Raw genomic sequence first — 16,237 nt, forward strand, 5'->3', positions numbered from 1 at the left:
ATTCCCTGTGCTATGTGTTTATTCCTCGCCACTACATAGGCTATTATGTCCCCCCGATCACTGCCTTAGCTGCATTCCAAAAAGCTGTGGCTCATCCTTATGTTGCGCATTGGTTGCCTCATAGGCCTTCCATCTTCTGAAAGGACTGATCTCCATATAGATAAGCCGGGAATCTCCAGTTTCCTGGGGGTGTTCTCGCTTCTCCTATTTATAACTTGAACGTAATCATGATCTGACACTTCCTGGGGGCCCAGATCTTCCTTATGTACTAGGTTCTAGTCACTAAAATGTAGTCTATGCGTGACCAAGTGTTACGGGCTCTAGATAGATGAGTGTAGTCTCTCTCCGTGGGATGTAAACAGTAAGATAAAGGAAGTCATTAGAGCCAAAAAACAATCCTTCAGAAAGTGGAGAAGAGAACCAACTGAAAGTAACAGGATAGATCATAAGGAATGCCAAGCCAAATGCAAAGCGGAGATAAGGAGGGCAAAAAAGGACTTTGAGAAGAAATTAGCGTTGGAAGCAAAAATACATAGTAAAAATTTTTTTAGATACATTAAAAGCAGGAAACCGGCCAAAGAGTCGGTTGGGCCGCTGGACGAAAATGGTGTTAAAGGGGCGATCAGGGAGGACAAAGCCGTAGCGGAGAAATTAAATGAATTCTTTGCTTCGGTCTTCACCGAGGAGGATTTGGGGGGGACACCGGTGCCGGAAAGAATATTTGAAGCGGGGGAGTCGGAGAAACTAAACAAATTCTCTGTAACCTTGGAGGATGTAATGGGTCAGTTCAGCAAGCTGAAGAGTAGTAAATCACCGGGACCTGATGGTATTCATCCCAGAGTATTAATAGAACTAAAAAATGAACTTGCGGAGCTATTGTTAAAAATATGCAATCTGTCCCTAAAATCGAGTGTAGTACTGGAAGACTGGAGGGTAGCCAATGTTACTCCGATTTTTAAGAAGGGTTCCAGAGGAGATCCGGGAAATCATAGACCGGTGAGTCTGACGTCGGTGCCGGGCAAGATGGTGGAGGCTATTATTAAGAATAAAATTGCAGAGCATATACAAAAACATGGACTGATGAGACAAAGTCAGCACGGATTTAGTGAAGGGAAGTCTTGCCTCACCAATCTAATGCATTTTTTTGAGGGGGTAAGCAAACATGTGGACAATGGGGAGCCGGTTGATATTGTATATCTGGATTTTCAGAAGGCGTTTGACAAAGTGCCGCACGAAAGACTCCTGAAGAAATTGCAGAGTCATGGAATCGGAGGTAGGGTATTATTATGGATTAAGAACTGGTTGAAAGATAGGAAGCAGAGAGTAGGATTGCGTGGCCAGTATTCTCAGTGGAGGAGGGTAGTTAGTGGGGTCCCGCAGGGGTCTGTGCTGGGTCCGTTGCTTTTTAATGTATTTATAAATGACCTAGAGATGGGAATAACTAGTGAGGTAATTAAATTCGCCGATGACACAAAATTATTCAGGGTCGTCAAGTCGCAGGAGGAATGTGAACGATTACAGGAGGACCTTGCGAGACTGGGAGATTGGGCGTGCAAGTGGCAGATGAAGTTCAATGTTGACAAGTGCAAAGTGATGCATGTGGGTAAGAGGAACCCGAATTATAGCTACGTCTTGCAAGGTTCCGCGTTAGGAGTTACGGATCAAGAAAGGGATCTGGGTGTCGTCGTCGATGATACGCTGAAACCTTCTGCTCAGTGTGCTGCTGCGGCTAGGAAAGCGAATAGAATGTTGGGTGTTATTAGGAAGGGTATGGAGTCCAGGTGTGCGGATGTTATAATGCCGTTGTATCGCTCCATGGTGCGACCGCACCTGGAGTATTGTGTTCAGTACTGGTCTCCGTATCTCAAAAAAGATATAGTAGAATTGGAAAAGGTACAGCGAAGGGCGACGAAAATGATAGTGGGGATGGGACGACTTTCCTATGAAGAGAGGCTGAGAAGGCTAGGGCTTTTTAGCTTGGAGAAGAGACGGCTGAGAGGAGATATGATAGAAGTGTATAAAATAATGAGTGGAATGGATCGGGTGGATGTGAAGCGACTGTTCACGCTATCCAAAAATACTAGGACTAGAGGGCATGAGTTGAAGCTACAGTGTGGTAAATTTAAAACGAATCGGAGAAACTTTTTCTTCACCCAACGTGTAATTAGACTCTGGAATTCGTTGCCGGAGAACGTGGTACGGGCGGTTAGCTTGACGGAGTTTAAAAAGGGGTTAGATAGATTCCTAAAGGACAAGTCCATAGACCGCTATTAAATGGACTTGGAAAAATTCCGCATTTTTAGGTATAACTTGTCTGGAATGTTTTTACGTTTGGGGAGCGTGCCAGGTGCCCTTGACCTGGATTGGCCACTGTCGGTGACAGGATGCTGGGCTAGATGGACCTTTGGTCTTTCCCAGTATGGCACTACTTATGTACTTATATGACATAAAAAAGGTATCCCTCTTTGGGCAGAGCCTTCATCGGCTATTGGACGCAGACTAGATCTGTCCAGTATAAAATCTAATACTTTCAAGTCGCCTGCCAGTACCACTGGGTGACCTAAAGTTCTCCCTCCCACTCGAACTAGCTCTAAGAAAAAGGCATGTAGATAATTATTAGGTGCGTAGACCCCTAGCAGATAAATTATGGTCCCCAGGTGCATGAGTAATATATATCTGCCATGTTCATAATGGTTGAAATCTTCTCCTGTGCTCTTGATTGCCAGCGAGTAATCCTGAAAGATTAGAGTTTGTGCTCCTTCAAACTGCAGTGAGTCTCTTTTCTGGCAGTGTCCTCTAAGAATCTCCATCTTGTGTATATAATTATGAATCTTTATAATCACTGGTCTTGGCCCACGCATGGCCTTCTTGCATTATGCCCATTCCAGGCAAATGGGCCCCATGTTATCCGATAATGCAAATTCTGATGCCAGCCATTTTTCGAGCACGGTGGGTAATGACTGGTCTGACACACTCTCTGGTAGCCCTATAATACTACTACTACTATTTAGCATTTTTATAGCGCTACAAAGCGTACGCAGCGCTGCACAAACATAGAAGAAAGACAGTCCCTGCTCAAAGAGCTTACAATCTAATAGACAAAAAATAAAGCAAGCAAATTAATTAATGTGTAGAGGAAAGAGGAGAGGAGGGTAGGTGGAGGCGAGTGGTAACAAGCGGTTACAAGTCAAAAGCAATGTTAAAGATGTGGGCTTTCAATCTAGATTTAAAGATGGTCAAGGATGGGGCAAGACGTAGGGGCTCAGGAAGTCTATTCCAGGTGTAGGGTGCAGCGAGACAGAAGGAGCGAAGTCTGGAGTTTGCAGTAGTGGAGAAGGGAACAGATAAGAAGGATTTATCCATGGAACGGAGTGCACGGGAAGGGGGTGTAGGGAAGGACGAGTGTGGAGAGATACTGGGGAGCAGCAGAGTGAGTACATTTATAGGTTAGTAGAAGAAGTTTGAACAGGATGCGAAAACGGATAGGGAGCCAGTGAAGTGTTTTATTTGCCCTTCTCTAGATCCCCGTTGGACCCTTGCCCACGGAGTTGTAGAGAGGGTTTCAGAAGGCTCATTCTAAGTCTGTTAGATAGGCTCTCGGCTTTCTGACTCCTAGCATATAAGAGCATCTTTGTGTATCTACTCTCCCACATTATGTGTAAATGGGTAGTAGTTTCCTCGCTTATGTGGATATTATAGAGAATAATTTGTCTGTGTAGGTGTATTAAGAGAAATACGTATGTAACCAAGAAATGGATACAGACAAGGGAGATAGGTGTTAAAGTTGATCTTTATTCTTACCCAATGCAAATTCAATCAATCTGGCACGCTCATCAGTCAAAGTCTCAGGTCGACCGACCGTAGTTCTGCCCTCTGGGTAGAGTTGGGGAAAGATTCCAAACTCCTCCCAAATTGGCAGATCTTAAATACCCTTTTTGCTCATTAAAATGGTATATTTTAGTATGCAAATCTTGTTTTTCTTACAGTTAGCTCAACCGCAAGCTAGTGGAAGCCCAACTCACCCCCCTTCTACCTATTTCTCAATAACTGTCACATCCTGAGTTGTAAACAACTTATCTAGAATGCAGAGACAAGTATCCATCTTGTAAAACAAGGACTCCATTTTCTTGACCTAACTCTTTACTATTCCAGCCATTTATTCCTTCACCTTGGCCCTTACATTGTATTTGGATGTGACACCATATCTTGATAAGGCTTGCCAACCGGGCCCTGCTTCAGCAGGTACTCAGCTGCAAAGCCATTACCAGATTTTATGGCCTGGTCAGTGCTTCTTAGCAGCCTAGGCTACAGAGCTCGGCCCACCACTATTCCATTGGAGGGGTCTCTAGCTGTAACACATATTAACAGAAGCGACCTGAGGAGAGGGGGGTAGTATGAGTAAAGTGACCCTGGCGGGAGACGGGCAGCAGAGTTTTGAACCGACTGGAGAGGGGAGAGGTGACTAAGTGGGAGGCCAGCAAGAAGCAGATTGCAGTAGTCAATGAGAGGTGACAAGGATGTGGATGAGGTTTCTGGTAGAGTGCTCGGAAAGAAAGGGGCAGATTTTACGGATGTTGTAAAGAAAGAAACGACAGGTCATGGCGATCTGCTGGATATGAGCAGAGAAGGAGAGAGAGGAGTCAAAGATGACCCCAAGGTTTCGAGCTGAAGAGACAGGGAGAATGAGAGAGCCATCAACAGAAATAGAAAACGGGGTGAGCGGGGAGGTGGGTTTGGGGGGAAAAATGAGAAGCTCGGTTTTGGTCATGTTTAATTTCAGGTGGCGTTGAGACATCCAGACAGCAATGTCAGACAAGCACGCTGAAACTTTGGTTTGGATGCAAGGTGAGATATCAGGGGTAGAAAGGTAGATTTGGGAGTCATCAGCATAGAGATGGTAGAAAAAGCCATGGGATGAGATTAATGAACCAAGGGAAGAAGTGTAGATAGAAAAGAGGAGGGGACCAAGAACAGAACCCTGAGGTACGCCGACAGGCAGAGGGATAGAAGTAGAAGAGGATCCACCAGAGTGAACACTGAAGGTGTGGAGGGAGAGGTAGGAAGAGAACCAGGAAAGGACAGAGCCCTGGAATCCAAGTGTGGACAGGGTATCAAGGAGTATGCTGTGATCTACATATAAGCTGAAGATTCTCACGTCTAGACTGGTTTTCAGGGTCCTCCAGCTTTTCTCCTTGCGCATTTAGCTGCTGCACCATTTCTGAAAACGTTGCTATGGTTTGTGAGGCAGTGTCTTCTAGTTCTAATTCTCCTGCACGTTGTGTTGTATCCGCCAGGAGTGTCTCTAATCCCGTCAGTTGCTCCGATAACCGTTCATGCGTGTATCGCTTTGCCCACTGCCATGGTAAGTTGATTTAGTTGTTCCTCCGAGAAGGTCGAGTGGGAAACTCCCATCTCCGCCATCTTGTTGTCTGTCGCCCTGGTCGTCTCCTTCGCTATTTTGTAGGTTTTCCCTGTCATTTCTTTGCTCAGTTTTGTTATATATCTGTCCATAAGATTGAGGACTTGAACCCTGATAGATTTATATCACAGTTCTGGGGTATAAAACAATTGAAATAAAGCTTTGGAGGGCGAGTGGTCCGCTGAGAGGAACGAGATACGTTTACTTCCCCTCACCGCATCACATGACCCCCCCCCCCCCCCCCCCAAATGATGCTGTTTAATGGGTGCTGGGTGTGGCAGAGGACCAAAGGATTGGGAGGAGTTTGGAAATGGGGTGGTCTAATACATTTGCCTATTGTATATAAGTGCCTTTTTCGATATTTTTACATGATGCTGGATACTGATGTAAGCTGTGGCTAGTCACTCCACACATTGAGTGTGCCTTTGGAGTGCTGAAGATCCGCTTCCGATATGTATCTGTCTAAAAGATCATTGCTGTATTACCTGGAAAAGGTTGTGGTCATACTGTATCCTGCACAATATTTCACTCAGCCATGGCATAGTTTTTGAATGAGATCCTGACCTGCCACCGGAACCTGTGATTTGTCTGCCTGCCACCAGGCGTGGTGGTGAAGCTATGTGAGGAAATGTGATCTGGTGGAGAGTAATTGAAGAGTACTTTTCATGTGAGTAGTTAAGTTTCTACTGTTGGAAAACATGTATAGACTAGCCGTTGAGCCCGTTAAAACGGGCTACTATTGGAATGGGGGTTTTCCAAGGCCCCCCCTGAGGTCGCCGCTGCGCCCCCCCCCCCCCCCCCGAGGTCGCCGGTACCTCCCCCCCCCGCCCCCCCGGAGTCGCTGCCGCCACCACCCCTCTATCCGGCCCGGGCCCTCTGTTCGCTATTAATTCAACTTACATCGCCACAGCACGCAGATCAGCTGAGCTCCCGTCGGCCTGGCCTTCCTTCTCTGCCTGTGTCCCGCCCTCGTGTGACGTACCGTCGGCAAGGGCGGGACACAGGCAGGGAAGGAAGGCCGACCGGAGCTCAGCTGATCTGCGTGCTGCGGCGATGTGAGTTGAATTAATTGCGATCAGAGGGCCCGGGTGGGGGGGGGGGGGGTTACCAGTGGCGGCGATCTCGGGGGGGGGGGAGCGCAGTTTCCCTCTCTGTCATCACGTATTGACACGGGGGTGGGACAGAGAGGGAAGTCTCTACTGCGCATTTGCGAGTGAGTTCGGTCACTCGTCGTTTATATGTTTGATGCCACAGCGGGATGGTTGATGACCCATTTTCTGGTTCAGATGGGTTTAGAATATGGGGAGGTTGGAAATGGATTGTACGTTTTAGGAAGGTTGGAATGAAACTGGCAGTATTGTGGCACCACCAGTTTATTCTGGACAAGTTGCGGTTGGGGGTACAGTTGGGCAAGTTTGGAATATTAATGTCTTCTAAATACTGATATCTTTTTTTTTTTTTCCTGTTTTTTGTCTGTCTGCAGAAACGCTTTTGCTAGATGCTGGTTGCTGCTTTGTGTTTTGGAATGTCAATTGCAGCTTGTATTGGTTCTTGATACAGCAGGTCAGTTTAAATGTTGTTGATGCTATTGTTATGTTTATTTTCAATAAAGATACTTTGAAAAAAATACTGATGTCTTACGTGTTTTGCTGTGGGATTACAAGGAATTGCAGGAAGAGTGTACAGAAGAGAGGTTGATACAGAAGTAGATGTAGAAATACTTCTCCAGTTGTTGGTGGGGGCATGAGGTGATGGGGGGGGGGGGGGGGATGTGGTGCAACACTGAAGGATAAGGCTGTAAAGTAGACAGAAACTTGGGTTGATCAAAAGCCATGGGGCATGGATAATCTGGCTTTTATGTTGGCAGTATACCCAAAACTGCATCTGTGAACCCAGCATGCCAGAGGGCATTCTACATGTGCTGTGTTGTAGTGGAAAAAGTTGCCTGATGAGAGTTGGGTTTGTAATGTTTTATGATTGCACACCATCATGATTGGCATAATAAATAATAAACTGAGCTTCAGGCTATGATTTTCCCATTTCTTGATCTGTCTACAGCAGCTTTATTGTAGCTTGTTGACGTGTCACACTGAAAAATTACATGCAGAATATACAAAATGGCTGCCGACCAGCTCTGGCATGGCCATTATTTCCAGCACAATCTTTTGCACAGTATTTTATGCGTGTTATTCTAGGCTGGATGCAGTCAATCTGTTAGCATTGTGTTGCATGCTTATATTTCATGACACATTTTAAATGCAGAAAATATTGTAGAAGATGGCTGGCAAGGAAGAGAGTTTCCACATTATCCTCCTAATTTGCGTGCTTTTTTTTTTATGTACATGAGACCATGGTGGAGGAGCCTGGATGTTACATCTGCATAGTTCTTATTCCACATTGGAGTACCAGCATTCGGTGCACAGTGGTTGAAGAGAGGAGGGTATGGTGTGCATGAGTGCAAGCCCAATTTTTTATATGCTGACAACTCCTCATGGAGCTCTTTCTCTGTAATGAGAAGCTTCTGTTATCAGGGAGGGAAGAAATCGAAATGTGCTGAAGATGAAAAGGGGTTGGAAAAGTCTTCAAGGCATCTTCAACGATATAGCAGAATATCCCAGTGAAATAAGAGAGCACGGCTTAGTTTCCGAGCTTTAGGGTAAAGGGTGGTGGGGCATTATCTATGAGACGATAGAGATGGTTAGGGGTGTGTGTGTAAGAAGAAATCCGTCCAAAGACGGAGAACTCAGAATGCCCCACGGAAAATAACAGTACAACAAAAAAAGTGAGAGGGTGACCAAGGATACCAAAGACTGGAAGATGTATGTTGGTGAAAGGAGTTTATGGGGGGGGGGGGGGGGGGGGGGGTGTCATTTTTCTGGTTTCTTAATACTGTGCGCGTATGTTGTTCAGGTTTCTGTTCCTGGTTTATAGGGTCCAGCTAGGGTTTGGTGAGAATACTTGTTCTCTGTCACAGCATCCATTCCCAATCCTGATGATGATTTCCAGATTGAGAAGCAGAAAGGGAAGTTGGACTGGCTGAAGGCTGTCAAAGCCCACCTCATTAACTCACCTGGTAAGCGCAGCTCAGGTTTCTATTGTGTGGGCAAATTAACTTGGCAATCCAGTGTGGGGTGGGGGAGGAGTCAGGCAAAAAGTCCTGTATAGATTGTAATATCTAGTCAGAGTCTTATTCACAGTGGATATGCATGAGAGAGATTTGCAAGCATGCAAATCACTTTCATGGGGGTATCTTGAAAACCTGACAGGGCAGCTCTGTCTTGAGGATTGGGTTGAGAACCAATTTTATCTCATCAGATTTTACCCATGCTTAAACTTTGAGCTTGCCTTTATTTATGTATTTTTTTCAGAACTGTCGGATGCTGATGAAAATGATGATGACCGGGGCCTGGCCTGTTCTCTCTGATATGCACATGTCAACCACACTGAGAGGGTGAAGGAGATGATGAAATACCAGGTCCAGTTCCCGCTCCTGCTCCTCCATCCCTGGTGGAAACAGTGACTCCAGCTGCCTCACCATCTGATGTTACTGTAGAGCCCTTCGTGGTGTGTGCATGAGCAATTCTCGATTTACCTGCAGGTGTCTTGTAGTATTGCATGAGTGTTCATAGGTTGGAGGCAATCATACCTCTGAAACATTATCTAGTGTTTTTTTTTTTTAGTACATAAGTGTTGCCATACTGGGACAGACCGACGATCCATCAAGCCCAGTATCCTGTTTCCAACAGTGGCCAGTCCAGGTCAAAGTACCTAGCAAGATCCCAAAACAATATATTTTATGCTGCTTATCCCAGAAATAAACAGTGTATTTATTTGTGACTCAGTAAGTGACAAGGTACTGAAAGTGAGGTTCTCCGAGGACAAGCAGGCTGCTTGTTCTCACTGATGGGTGACGTCCACGGCAGCCCCTCCAATTGGAACACTTTCTAGCAAAGTCCTTTGCTAGTCCTCGCGCGCCGATGCGCATGCGCGGCCGTCTTCCCGAACCGGCTCGTGCCGGCCAGTCTTCTTTTGTCCGCGCTCGGTACGGTCGTGTTTCGCCGTTCGCGCCCCGAAAGTTGACCTCTCGCGTTGTTTTGACTTCGCTTCAAAAAAAAAAAAAAAAAGAAAAGGTGTTCGGAAGGAGACCTTTTCGGTCTGTTCCCCTTCCGGTATCTCTAGTTTTGCCCCGGTAAGTTTTCTTTCGTCGTCGGGGTAGGCCCTATTTAGGCCTTGGTTCGAAGTTTTTTCTTCCCCCTGTTTTGTGGTGCCATTTTCGCCATTTCGAGTTTTGATCTCGCCGGCGCTATTTTTCCGCCCATGACATCGAAGTCTCCCAGCGGCTTCAAGAAGTGCACCCAGTGCGCCCGGGTAATCTCGCTCACTGACAGGCACGCGTCGTGTCTTAAGTGTCTTGGGGGCTGGGCACCGCCCGCAGGCCTGTAGTCTGTGTTCTCTTTTGCAAAAACGGACTCAGGTAGCGAGATTGGCCCAGTGGAACGTTTTGTTCTCGGGCTCTTCGTCGGCATCGGGAGTATCGACTGCTTCGACGTCGTCGGCGCCCGGACCTTCATCCTCGCCCCCGATTGCATCGAGGCATCGACCCTCTGCATCGGGGCCGAGACATCGGAGGGCTGCGTCGGTGTCGGTGGTACCGAGACCTCCTCGTCTGCTGATGTCGTCGGACGGTGGTGCTTCGTCTGGAGTGCAGGTGAGGGCTGTCCATTCCCCTGCTGGTGGCGGTGAGCCTTCGGGTGGGTCTCCCCCTACCCTGAGGGCTCCTGCGGTACAGCCCCCCCCGAGACCGACCTCCTTCGGCCTCGGCCCCGAGGAAGCGACGGCTGGATTCTACGTCCTCGTCGGTGCCGGGAAGCTCCGGTGACATGCTTAGTCCCAAGAAGTCGAAGAAGCATCGTCACCGGTCCCCTTCCCGTGTCGGCACCGAGAGCTCTGGGTCGCCGAGGGAGTCGGCACCCAGTAGGCATTGGCACCGAGAGGACCACTCGCCCTCTGTTCAAGAGGTGTCGATGCGCTCCCCTTTGGACAGCCCGGAACAGCCTCCACGCCCGGAACAGACTCTGACATCGACGCCTGAATCGGCTTCCATGCCTTTTTCCACAGCTGCTCTGAACGAGAGTCTCCGGGCCGTTCTCCCAGAGATCCTGGGAGAGCTGTTGCGCCCTACCCCACCGGTACCGTCGAGCGAGGAGCCGGCTGGCCCATTGCCCGGGGTGAGGTCTCCGACATCGGTGCCGCGTGCGGTACCGACTGCGGTAGCCTCCCAGGAAGGCTCCCCGACTACGTCGGCGGAGGGAGCTTCGCCGGTGCGGGCGAGGGAGTCTACCTCTCGACGCTCCCACCGTGGCCGTGGTTCCACGGAGTCGAGCCGGGCACGGCTGCAGACACAGGTCCGTGAACTTGTGTCTGACACCGATGGTGAGGCCTCGTGGGAAGAGGAAGAAGACATCAGATATTTCTCTGACGAGGAGTCTGAGAGTCTTCCTTCTGATCCCACTCCCTCTCCTGAAAGGCAGCTTTCTCCTCCCGAGAGCCTGTCTTTCGCTTCCTTTGTCTGGGAGATGTCTACGGCCATCCCCTTCCCGGTGGTTGTGGAGGACGAGCCCAGGGCTGAAATGTTTGAGCTCCTGGACTATCCTTCTCCACCTAAGGAAGCGTCCCCAGTACCCATGCACCATGTCCTAAAAAAGACATTGCTGGCGAACTGGACCAAGCCTCTAACTAATCCCCACATTCCCAAGAAGATCGAGTCCCAGTACCGGATCCATGGGGACCCAGAGGTGATGCGCACTCAGTTGCCTCACTACTCTGGAGTTGTGGATTTGGCCCTAAAGAAGGCCAAGAGTTCTAGGGAGCATGCTTCGGCGCCCCCGGGCAAGGACTCTAGAACCTTGGACTCCTTTGGGAGGAAGGCCTACCATTCTTCTATGCTCGTGGCCAAAATTCAGTCCTACCAGCTCTACACGAGCATACACATGCGGAACAATGTGCAGCAGTTGGCGGGCTTGGTGGACAAGCTCCCCCCTGAGCAAGCCAAGCCATTTCAGGAGGTGGTCAGGCAGCTGAAGGCGTGCAGAAAATTCCTGGCCAGAGGGGTGTATGACACCTTTGATGTTGCATCCAGGGCCGCTGCTCAAGGTGTGGTGATGCGCAGACTCTCATGGCTGCGTGCCTCCGACCTGGAGAATAGAATCCAGCAGCGGATTGCGGACTCACCTTGCCGTGCGGATAATATTTTTGGAGAGAAAGTCGAGCAGGTGGTAGAGCAGCTCCACCAGCGGGATACTGCTTTCGACAAGTTCTCCCGCCGGCAGCCTTCAGCCTCTACCTCTACAGGTAGAAGATTTTTTTGGGGAAGGAAGACTGTTCCCTACTCTTCTGGCAAGCGTAGGTACAATCCTCCTTCTCGACAGCCTGCGGCCCAGGCTAAGCCCCAGCGCGCTCGCTCTCGTCAGCAGCGTGCGCCTCAGCAAGGCCCCTCGGCTCCTCAGCAAAAGCAAGGGACGAGCTTTTGACTGGCTCCAGCAGAGCATAGCCGCCATCCAAGTGTCAGTGCCGGGCGACCTGCCAGTCGAAGGGAGGTTGAAAGCTTTTCACCTAAGGTGGCCTCTCATAACCTCCGATCAGTGGGTTCTTCAAATAGTCCGGCAAGGATACACCCTCAATTTGGCCTCAAAACCTCCAAATTGTCCACCGGGAGCTCAGTCGTACAACTTCTAGCACAAGCAGGTACTTGCAGAGGAACTCTCCGCCCTTCTCAGCGCCAATGCGGTTGAGCCCGTGCCATCCGGGCAAGAAGGGCTGGGATTCTATTCCAGGTACTTCCTTGTGGAAAAGAAAACAGGGGGGATGCGTCCCATCCTAGACCTAAGGGCCCTGAACAAGTATCTGGTCAAAGAAAAGTTCAGGATGCTTTCCCTGGGCACCCTTCTCCCCATGATTCAGGAAAACGATTGGCTATGCTCTCTGGACTTGAAGGACGCCTACACACACATCCCGATACTGCCAGCTCACAGACAGTATCTGCGATTTCAGTTGGGCACACGTCACTTCCAGTACTGTGTGCTACCCTTTGGGCTCGCCTCTGCGCCCAGAGTGTTCACGAAGAGCCTGGCTGTAGTAGCAGCGGCACTTCGCAGACTGGGAGTACACGTGTTCCCATATCTCGACGATTGGCTGGTGAAGAACACATCCGAGGCAGGAGCTCTGCAGTCCATGCAGATGACTATTCGCCTCCTGGAGCTACTGGGGTTTGTGATAAATTATCCAAAGTCCCATCTTCTCCCAGTGCAGAAACTCGAATTCATAGGAGCTCTGCTGGATTCCCAGACGGCTCGCGCCTATCTCCCAGAGACGAGAGCCAACAACTTGTTGTCCCTCGTCTCGCGGGTGTGAGCGTCCCAGCAGATCACAGCTCGGCAGATGTTGAGATTGCTGGGCCACATGGCCTCCACAGTTCATGTGACTCCCATGGCCCGCCTTCACATGAGAACTGCCCAATGGACCCTGGCTTCCCAGTGGTTTCAGGCTGTCCACAAGTTTTCTCAAATCCCTGTATTGGTGGACGATTTGGTCCAATTTGACTCTGGGACGTCCTTTCCAAATTCCTCAGCCACAAAAAGTGCTGACCACGGATGCGTCTCTCCTGGGGTGGGGAGCTCATGTCGATGGGCTTCACACCCAAGGAAGCTGGTCCCTCCAGGAACGCGATCTGCAGATCAATCTTCTGGAGTTACGAGCGATCTGGAACGCTCTGAAGGCTTTCAGAGATCGGCTGTCCCACCAAATTATCCAAATTCAGACAGACAACCAGGTTGCCATGTATTACATCAACAAGCAGGGAGGCACTGGATCTCGCTCCCTGTGTCAGGAAGCCGTCAGCATGTGGCTCTGGGCTCGCCGTCACGGCATGGTGCTCCAAGCCACATATCTGGCAGGCGTAAACAACAATCTGGCCGACAGGTTGAGCAGGATTATGCAACCTCACGAGTGGTCGCTCAATTCCCGTGTGGTGTGACAGATCTTCCAGGTGTGGGGCACCCCCTTGGTAGACCTCTTCGCATCTCGAGCCAACCACAAAGTCCCTCAGTTCTGTTCCAGGCTTCAGGCCCACGGCAGCCTGGCATCGGATGCCTTCCTCCTGGACTGGGGGAAGGGTCTGCTGTATGCTTATCCTCCCATACCTCTGGTGGGGAAGACTTTGTTGAAACTCAAGCAAGACCGAGGCACCATGATTCTGATTGCTCCTTTTTGGCCGCGTCAGATCTGGTTCCCTCTTCTTCTGGAGTTGTCCTCCGAAGAATCGTGGAGATTGGAGTGTTTTCCGACCCTCATCACACAGGACGAAGGGGCGCTTCTGCATCCCAACCTCCGGTCCCTGGCTCTCACGGCCTGGATGTTGAGAGCGTAGACTTTGCCTCTTTGGGTCTGTCAGAGGGTGTCTCCCGCATCTTGCTTGCTTCCAGGAAAGATTCCACTAAGAGGAGTTACTTCTTTCTGTGGAGGAGGTTTGCCGTCTGGTGTGACAGCAAGGCCCTAGATCCTCGCTCCTGTCCTACACAGACCCTGCTTGAATACCTTCTGCACTTGTCTGAGTCTGGTCTCAAGACCAACTCTGTAAGGGTTCACCTTAGTGCATACCATTACCGTGTGGAAGGTAAGCCGATCTCAGGACAGCCTTTAGTTGTTCGCTTCATGAGAGGTTTGCTTTTGTCAAAGCCCCCTGTCAAGCCTCCTACAGTGTCATGGGATCTCAATGTCGTTCTCACCCAGCTGATGAAACCTCCTTTTGAGCCACTGAATTCCTGCCATCTGAAGTACTTGACCTGGAAGGTCATTTTCTTGGTAGCAGTTACTTCAGCTCGTAGAGTCAGTGAGCTTCAGGCCCTGGTAGCCCAGGCCCCTTACACCAAATTTCATCATAACAGTAGTCCTCCGCACTCACCCTAAGTTCTTGCCAATGGTTGTGTCGGAGTTCCATCTGAACCAGTCAATTGTCTTGCCAACATTCTTTCCCCGTCCTCATTCCTGCCCTGCTGAATGTCAGCTGCACACATTGGACTGCAAGAGAGCATTGGCCTTCTATCTGGAGCGGACAGAGCCCACCAGACAGTCCGCCCAATTGTTTGTTTCTTTTGATCCCAACAGGAGGGGAGTGGCTGTGGGAAAACGCACCATATCCAATTGGCTAGCAGATTGCATTTCCTTCACTTACGCCCAGGCTGGGCTGGCTCTTGAGGGTCATGTCACGGCTCATAATGTTAGAGCCATGGCAGCGTCGGTGGCCCACTTGAAGTCAGCCACTATTGAAGAGATTTGCAAAGCTGCGACGTGGTCATCTGTCCACACATTCACATCTCATTACTGCCTGCAGCAGGATACCTGATGCGACAGTCGGTTCGGGCAGTCAGTGCTTCAGAATCTGTTCGGGGTTTAGAATCCAACTCCACCCCCCTAGGCCCATGTTTATTCTGTTCCAGGCTGCACTCTCAGTTAGTTGGTAAATTTTTTAGGTCAATCTCAGTTATGTCCTCGCCGTTGCGAGGCCCAATTGACCATGGTTGTTGTTTTGAGTGAGCCTGGGGGCTAGGGATACCCCATCAGTGAGAACAAGCAGCCTGCTTGTCCTCGGAGAAAGCGAATGCTACATACCTGTAGAAGGTATTCTCTGAGGACAGCAGGCTGATTGTTCTCACAAACCCGCCCGCCTCCCCTTTGGAGTTGTGTCTTCCCTTCTCTTTGTCTTGCTACATATGAGACTGGCCGGCACGAGCCGGTTCGGGCGGGAAGACTGCCGCGCATGCGCATCGGCGCGCGAGGACTAGCAAAGGACTTTGCTAGAAAGTGTTCCGATTGGAGGGGCTGCCGTGGACGTCACCCATCAGTGAGAACAATCAGCCTGCTGTCCTCGGAGAATACCTTCTACAGGTATGTAGTATTCGCTTTACGAATAGCAGAGATAAAGGCTGTAAAGGTTTTGGGAGGCAACTTTCGTTTTAGGAAGTTTTGTGTTTTTCATGTGTAAAAACTGCAGGTATGTGATTTCTGGGGTTGAATTACTTTTTTATTGATAAACATTTCTCATTTTTTAAAGATGTAATGAATCCATACATGATTTTGAAATTTTGCAGGATTATGTAGCTATTCCTTTATCTTGTGGTAAAAATAAGTCACACACCCCACTTTTGTTACCTTTTTTTTGCTTAGCGGGTTACTGCAATACTATCTCAACTTCTCTTTCTTTTATCTTTGCAGGGCCTTCACAGCGCAGAGAGTGGGAGCCGATGAGTATTCTCCTATGACCTTTCTATCCCAGGCCCCTCTGCCGCTCCTGCTTTCCCTGCCATCCCTCTTACTACAGGCCTCTCTGCCGTCCCAGCCCTGGATGAGGAGAGAGAGGACCAAGTGCTACTAATTTTAGAGGTGATTCCTCAGGATGCTGTGGTGACTGTTGCCACACCTACCCTTGAACTGCACACAGAAGCTGGAGCTACTGATACTAGTGCACATCGGGGAGATCGGCAGCAGATCAGGCATCATGGAAGAGATTACGGGAGTGGAACAGCGGTTGGAAGCGGTGGCCGTACACTTGAGCATATTGCTTATTGCTGTGCTCCCTTGCAACTGCATCTGTAATCTTTGATTCTGGTCTTCCACCCCCAACCCAGTGTATAAATAGTTTTGTACATATGTGTGTGTGTGTTTTTATATATGTATTTACAGAATGTTGACCTAAAAAGTTCTTGCTCCACCCTTGTTCTTGTGTTTTTATATTATTCATTATGTTATTGCAAAAAATTGTAA

At 49.2% G+C, this 16,237-nt stretch overlaps 1 protein-coding gene and 1 long non-coding RNA gene across 5 annotated transcripts in view; both read left to right on the forward strand.

Moving 5' to 3' along the window:
- C5H16orf70 (chromosome 5 C16orf70 homolog) overlaps nt 1–16,237 on the forward strand; it is a 1,028,424-nt gene that overhangs the window by 69,010 nt on the left and 943,177 nt on the right. The gene's annotated exons all lie outside the window — the stretch shown is intronic.
- On the forward strand, nt 8,333–16,103 carry LOC115470498. Its single transcript, XR_003942206.1, has 3 exons — nt 8,333–8,492; nt 8,788–8,983; nt 15,689–16,103. It is a non-coding gene; the product is annotated as an uncharacterized LOC115470498 (long non-coding RNA).

The sequence above is a fragment of the Microcaecilia unicolor genome, chromosome 5, assembly GCF_901765095.1.
Source record: "Microcaecilia unicolor chromosome 5, aMicUni1.1, whole genome shotgun sequence".
Classification (NCBI taxonomy): Eukaryota; Metazoa; Chordata; class Amphibia; order Gymnophiona; family Siphonopidae; genus Microcaecilia; species Microcaecilia unicolor.